This window comes from Gigantopelta aegis, chromosome 10, assembly GCF_016097555.1.
Source record: "Gigantopelta aegis isolate Gae_Host chromosome 10, Gae_host_genome, whole genome shotgun sequence".
Lineage (NCBI taxonomy): Eukaryota > Metazoa > Mollusca > Gastropoda > Neomphalida > Peltospiridae > Gigantopelta > Gigantopelta aegis.
Window position 1 is genome coordinate 7,489,800 of NC_054708.1, and position 7,252 is coordinate 7,497,051.

Genomic DNA, 7,252 nt, shown 5'->3' on the forward strand with positions numbered 1-7,252 from the left:
TTATTTGTCTGTTTGTCTTATTATCTGTCTGTTTGCTTTATTATCTGTTTGTTTGTCTTATTATTGTCTGTTTGTCTTATTATCTGTCTGTTTGTCTTATTATCTGTCTGTTTGTCTTATTATCTGTCTGTTTGTCTTATTATCTGTCTGTTTGTCTTATTATCTGTCTGTTTGCTTTATTATCTGTCTGTTTGTCTTATTATCTGTCTGTTTGTCTTATTATCTGTCTGTTTGTCTTATTATCTGTCTGTTTGTCTTTATTATCTGTCTGTTTGTCTTATTATCTGTCTGTTTGTCTTATTATCTGTCTGTTTGTCTTATTATCTGTCTGTTTGTCTTATTATCTGTCTGTTTGTCTTATTATCTGTCTGTTTGTCTTATTATCTGTCTGTTTGCTTTATTATCTGTCTGTTTGTCTTATTATCTGTCTGTTTGTCTTATTATCTGTCTGTTTGTCTTATTATCTGTCTGTTTGTCTTATTATTTGTCTGTTTGTCTTATTATCTGTCTGTTTGTCTTATTATCTGTCTGTTTGTCTTATTATCTGTCTGTTTGTCTTATTATCTGTCTGTTTGTCTTATTATTTGTCTGTTTGTCTTATTATCTGTCTGTTTGTCTTATTATCTGTCTGTTTGTCTTATTATCTGTCTGTTTGTCTTATTATCTGTCTGTTTGTTTATTATCTGTCTGTTTGTCTTATTATCTGTCTGTTTGTCTTATTATCTGTCTGTTTGTCTTATTATCTGTCTGTTTGTCTTATTATCTGTCTGTTTGTCTTATTATCTGTCTGTGTTTTATTATCTGTCTGTTTGTCTTATTATCTGTATTATTGGCTAACGTTTTATCTGTCTGGCAGTAGGTGCGTTTGTGGGTTCGGAGGCATGCTTCCTGCGAAACGTTTGAAAACTAGATGTATTGAAATGCAATTTCCTACAATCTACAAGTACAATTCATCAGGATAGAAAAATGCTGGTAAATCCAACGCTTTTTAGATACATTTTCACGATGTATAAATAGAGAATAACTGGTTACTGTCTTAATATTTCAGCTTTATCCTGAGAAGGTTATAATGGCGAATGCAGTGAGGCTCTGTCGAGCGGCAGTGGTCATTCGACCTGAACAGGATAAAGTCGATAGCTTAAGACAGTAACGGTTATTTTATTTATCCTGAAAACCGACATAATACAAAAAATAAATGAAATGGGCAGTTTTCTTTCAAAACTTTACCGTCTTACATATCCGGCTGACGCGTATTGATTGCCTTCTTGCTTGTAATCTTGTTGCGTAGACATGGAAGGAGGGGGGAGGAGGGGGCGGGCTGACTGAGATCGAGGGCGCAAAGCAACGTTTCTAGGGGTTCAGGGATATGCTCCCACGTAACATTTTGAAATTTAGATGTCTTAAATGCAATTTTCTGCAGTCTACGAGTAAAATTCGTCTCTGTCTTAAGATTTACTACCAATAATATTTTTGATCACGGTTAAAAGTAGTTCCGTCCCAAAAATCTATTGTTTTAAAAAAAAAATCAGTTCGGATGGTACCGTTGGAGGTATATTTTAATTTCAGCGGGCAGAAAATTCTATGGGATGACGGGGGTTAGATTCGTTTCGGGGCTGCTAAAATAATGTAACAGTATTAAATTCTTAATTCTAATGTTTTTTAACTAATATGGGGGCGTGACCCTTTTGGCTTAAATCGTGTGACCCTAATTTCAAAGATACGTGGGGCGGGACGTAGCTCAGTGGTAAAGCGTTCGCCGCAAGTTGATGCGCGGTCGGTCTAGGATCGATCCCCGTCGGCGGACTCATTGGGCTATTTCTCGTTCCAGCCAGTGCTCCACAACTGGTGTAACAAAGGCCGTGGTATGTGCTGTCCTGTCTGTGGGATGGTGCATATAAAAGATCCCTTGCTACTAATCGAAAAGAATAGCCCATGAAGTGGCGACAGCAGGTTTCCTCTCTCAATATATCTGTGTGGTCCTTAACCATATGTCTGACGCCATATAACCGTAAATAAAATGTGTTGAGTACGTCGTTAAATAAAACATTTCCTTCGTTCAAAGGTACGTATGTTACGAAAACCAAGTCGAACAGAAACTTATTGAACTTGATTTTTTTTTAATTGAAAAATATTTTACAACTTACCACCTTCTTCAAATTTGATATGTGTAAGTTAATGGCGAAAAGAAAACAAATAAACGGGGGAAAAAACCCTGGAAAAAACACACCACACAACCCAAAACTGAATTTTTTGTAAATAAACAAATAAAGAAACAAACACAACAACACATTTTTCAGACTGTCTTCTTTTTCTTCTTTTTCTTGGAAGTATTGGTGTGTGTGTGTGTGCGCGCGTGCGTGTGTGTTACAGCGGGTTTGTGTGAGCTGAAAATCTCGTTGTTTTTTTTGCTGTTATATTTGTTTTACTGTTTTAGTTACTTAGTCTAATCGCTGTGTTACTGGCATGCCATTCTAATTAACCTAGTAATTTGATAAACTGGTTTACTCTATTATTATTTTATTTATTTTTTGTAACCACCCCCCCCCCCCCCCCCCCCCCCTCCCCCCCCCCCCCCCACCTCCCATTTATTTCCATTACATGGTCTAAATAATGCAGATAATTACACCGTTAGCCATTTCGGAGTGACCAAATGAAACTCTACTACGATACTACGACGTGACCCGCCCTCTCGGGTTGTAATGAGTCACGCCCCATTTCCATTGGAACGAGACACGCAGGTCACGTGATAATTATCGCTCCCATTTCCCACGTGAATACGTTGCTGGAAGAAACTTTATCAACATTGCCTAATACATGAGCCTGTTTGAATCACTTAACCCAGTAACGTTAGATTGTATTACCTTTACGAGTTCAGCCGTGGATCACAGGTCAAGTCTATCAGTATTAAATAACAGATTTAGTGTGACAACAATTGTATTTGATCGCGCTTTTTCTCTCTATCCGGGTAAACTTAATAGCTTATTGCAACTTTTTATTGCTACTGTTACGGAGTAGACCTACTATTTATATGATCAAGAGCTTGTTTTCCCCGCCTCTAACCACTCCCCTCCCGAATACATAATAATATATATATTTCCTAACGATATAATAATAGTTTTAGTTTTTGTTGTTGTAAAAAGATTATGAAGTATTCTATATATTCACCTATATTATTTGACTATTAATTGTTTTAATTTTTTTTGGTCAAAATTATAAAATAAATGAATAAGAACAGAAGCTAACTATAGGCCTAAACAGAAATATTCATCTAAACAAGAACAATAGATTAAAAGAAACAAGTTAATCACAATAAAGATTTTTATGAAATAATAAAAAAAAAAATTAATAAATAAAAATTAATGTACATGTAATTCAAATTTATAATTAAAACAAATGACGTCCATTGAATGTGTGATAGGTTGAAAGTTAGGTCTACCACAACAATGATAATTGCATCTTAATGTTGGGTTCTCGTTCCAACCAGTGCACCACAACTGGTCAAAGGCCGTGGTATGTGCTTTCCTGTCTGTGGCAAAGTGCATATGAAAGATCCCTTGCTGTATTAGTAGGAACAATGTAGTGGGTTTCCTCTGATGACTACGTGTCAGAATTATCAAATATTTAACATCCAATGGCCGATGATTATTAATTAATCAATGTGCTCTAGCGATGTCATTAAAAAATCTTGAACTTAATGTTAGGTATTAACCAAGCAGTAGATCTGACCGTGATCCGGGTTATTCAGGGTTTTTTAAAGTTTAAAATGGTACTGTTTCATTGAGATTATTCACGTAGACCACGTATATGTCTAATCGGCTGCATCCCCGGAAAATCGTGTACACCTCATACTATATGAGTATAACTGATGCAAGAATAAAGTACAAGGTTGATACTTTTACTTTTATATGTAATGTTCGAGCGTGGTTGGGTGTTTTTTTTTTTTTTTTTTTTTTTTTTTTTTTTTTTTGCTTCCGCATAATGTTAAATACATGTCAATGGAACCAGTCAAATTGTTCGCGAGCACTCACCTCACCACCCACTCAAAACACATCACTGATTTTGTACCAAATTTAGCACATATCTATTGTATTGTGCTAAAAATACGTGGAAATGGCTGTGCATACAGTGTAAGTTTGTGACCCTGTTCCCTTTTCAGAACGCAGACATAAATTACGACAATCAATAAATTAGCAGAGCGCTTAATGTTCATACGCCTAGTTGGTGATGGAACGGGAATGGTTCGTTTAGAAAATGGTTGAATAAAATGAAAAACCTCCAGAAAGAATGCTGAATACTTTTCGTCAAAGGTAGAAAGCGGCGAGTACAAAATAAATAAGTTATTTCACATTACAACTATTGCTCCTCGACTGGTATATCAAAGGCCGTTGTATGTACTATTATCTTTGTGGGAAAGTACATATTAAAGACGAATTGTTTTCTTTCATCGAAAAGAATAGACTATGTGACAATTTAATTTTTCTCTCATTTTATTCTCTAGACAATGGTACGTATTGTCCTGTCTATTGAAAAGTGCATATATAAAAACCCTTTGATCAGGAAGGAGTAGCCTGTGTGGTGCAGCGAACACCCCTTCTCTCTCTCTCTCTCTCTCTCTCTCTCTCTCTCTCTCTCTCTCTCTCTCTTATCTCTCTCTCTCTCTCTCTCTCTCTCTCTCTCTCTCTCTCTCTCTCTCTCTCTCTCTCAAGTGTCAGTGTTAAACACCTAACAGACTTAGTTTAAAATGTGTTGAGCTGTCATTAAACATTCCTTTCCTTTATTTTGTAATAATAATAATAATAATAATAATTTAATGCATTCAAGCATTCAATTTAGTGAAAATTTTGTGACAAAAGAATGTCTGGAATGTCCAGGTTACGACGAACACGTTTCTAATAAATTCGTTTTAATTCATGTTTTGTGTCTATATCCATTTCCGGTTCAAGCACGATGTACTGGACACAGATAGGAATCAGTGTTATCTTTGCCCCCAACAAACTGTTAAATGAAGATAATGTACACGATAGTAACTCGTCAAGTGCAACTGCGATGGCCCTAAACAGTGTTAAACAAGAAATTGGCATTATTTCATGTATATGCTATTTTAAAAAACTTTTAAAATGATTTGATAGCTTTGTTGTAATTATATGTCTATACTTAGATACTTAGTGATGTTTATATAAATACATTGTTTGACACTTCATGAAGTCTGGAATTATTTTCCAGAGATTTTATTAAATTCCTACGAATTTTAGAGATATTATTAAATCACTGACGAAACAGTCATCTCACGAATATATTAATCACTTCATGAATTTTATGAATGAATTCATAACACAGTTGTTGTTTTTTTTGTAAATTTTGGTAATTTAATACATGTTACACCAAACGTTCAAGAAACGGTTTCAGTTGTCTATTTGTTTCACATTATTTTATTAAAATGGTTAGTTCCATACCCTAGTTTCAACCCGTGAAAATAGATACTAAGTTATTTAATCTACGAACCTATGGACAAAATTACAATAGACTGAAATAAGAGTCTGTAACGGTAAAACGGGTTAAACCCCTTAAAAATAGCCTAGAGCTCGTCTCCACAACCGTTACTTCTCAGAGGTACATGTGTTTTAAAAAATATGAAAAATGCATTTTGTGATATTACAAATCCAACACTTTTTAAATACATTTTCACGATGTATAAATAGAGAATAATTGGTTACTGTCTTAATATTTCAGCTTTATCCTGATTCGGTTATAATGGCGAATGCAGCGAGGCTCTGTCGAGCGGCAGTGGACATTCGACCTGAACAGGATAAAGTCGATAGCTTATGGCAGCAACGGTTATTTTATTTATCCTAAAATCTGACATAATACAAAAAACAATCAATCAATCAATTTTATTTGCCACAGCTGTCATTCAGCCATTGGCTTCGGATCCCTGACCCATGTTTGGATACAGGCACGTTAATAAAAGTACATAACATAATTTCGGATCAGGGGCGGATTATGGGGGTTTCCCAGTTGCACGGACCCCCCCCCCCCCCCCCCCCGGGCTAAAAAAACCCCAAACCCACCATGTAGATCTAAATTGATGTCCACGTAAAATTTATAATTTCAAATCATAAACAGTTACATACTGTTTCGGACCCCCCCCCCCCCCCTTACCTAAAGCATAATCCGCCCCTATCGGATGTACGAAAATGGATAATCTAAACAATGAAATACTAGTAGTTTATATGCCTATTTCTCAGCACTTTGGTTTCATCGAGATGTACTGCACCCCATCAGATGGCCAGTTGACTGTTTGGTGACTGGTATTTTCCCACACTACACCAGCACTCACAGACAATGTGATCTATACCCCCATTACTCGTTATCGTTCTTCATAGTAATTATCTCGTTCCCAGAATTCGCCGACAAAAAGAGATAATATTGTAACACCACCTCGTGCACTCAAGCGCGGGAAGAGTGGTCATGACATAACCGACAGGTTCAAAAGGTACAGGCGTTTTCTCAGCTTCCAGCCGACCCCCTCTGGGGAACTCCTCCACTTCAGGGCCCCCGTCTTGCGATCTCGTCAGTTTAATAGGTATGCGATGATACTAGATACTGACAACAAGCAAATGATTTCCTGAAAAAGCAATAACTCATTGTACATCTTGTTGTAAGAAATTTCTAAACTTAAAGAATCTATTTAACTGGATGATTACACGAAATGACAGTATTGCACACACGCACCACACACTACAAGTTTCAAATCAAATATTTACGTTATCTTCTTAAATCTAACACCTCATTTTATTTAAACTTTGTATCGAGGTTCTAACCATATTTCCAGAGATGAATGTGCTGAATGTGCCGAATCAAAATTGGACATAATATAACTTTGAAAAGCAGCAAACATATTATGTTGTTGAAATAATAAAATACTGTTTCTTCATTCCTTACTATCACTAGCTACAGTTCTTGGAAGGCGTTTGTTAAAACTCACCTTATAGTATGTAATAAACTTCGTATATAACAATGTGTAATAAACTTCGTATATTATTACACTGTGTAATAAACTTCGTAAATAACAATGTATAATAAACTTCGTATATAACAATGTGAAATAAATTTCGTATAATATTATAACAATGAGATCTTCGTTATCTCGCCAGGGGTCTCCATTCTCCATGAGTACGAGTCTATGACGAATACGGCACATAATATCTTAGAATTTTAAAAATAACTTCAGCAGCATTAATCCGTGAAATTT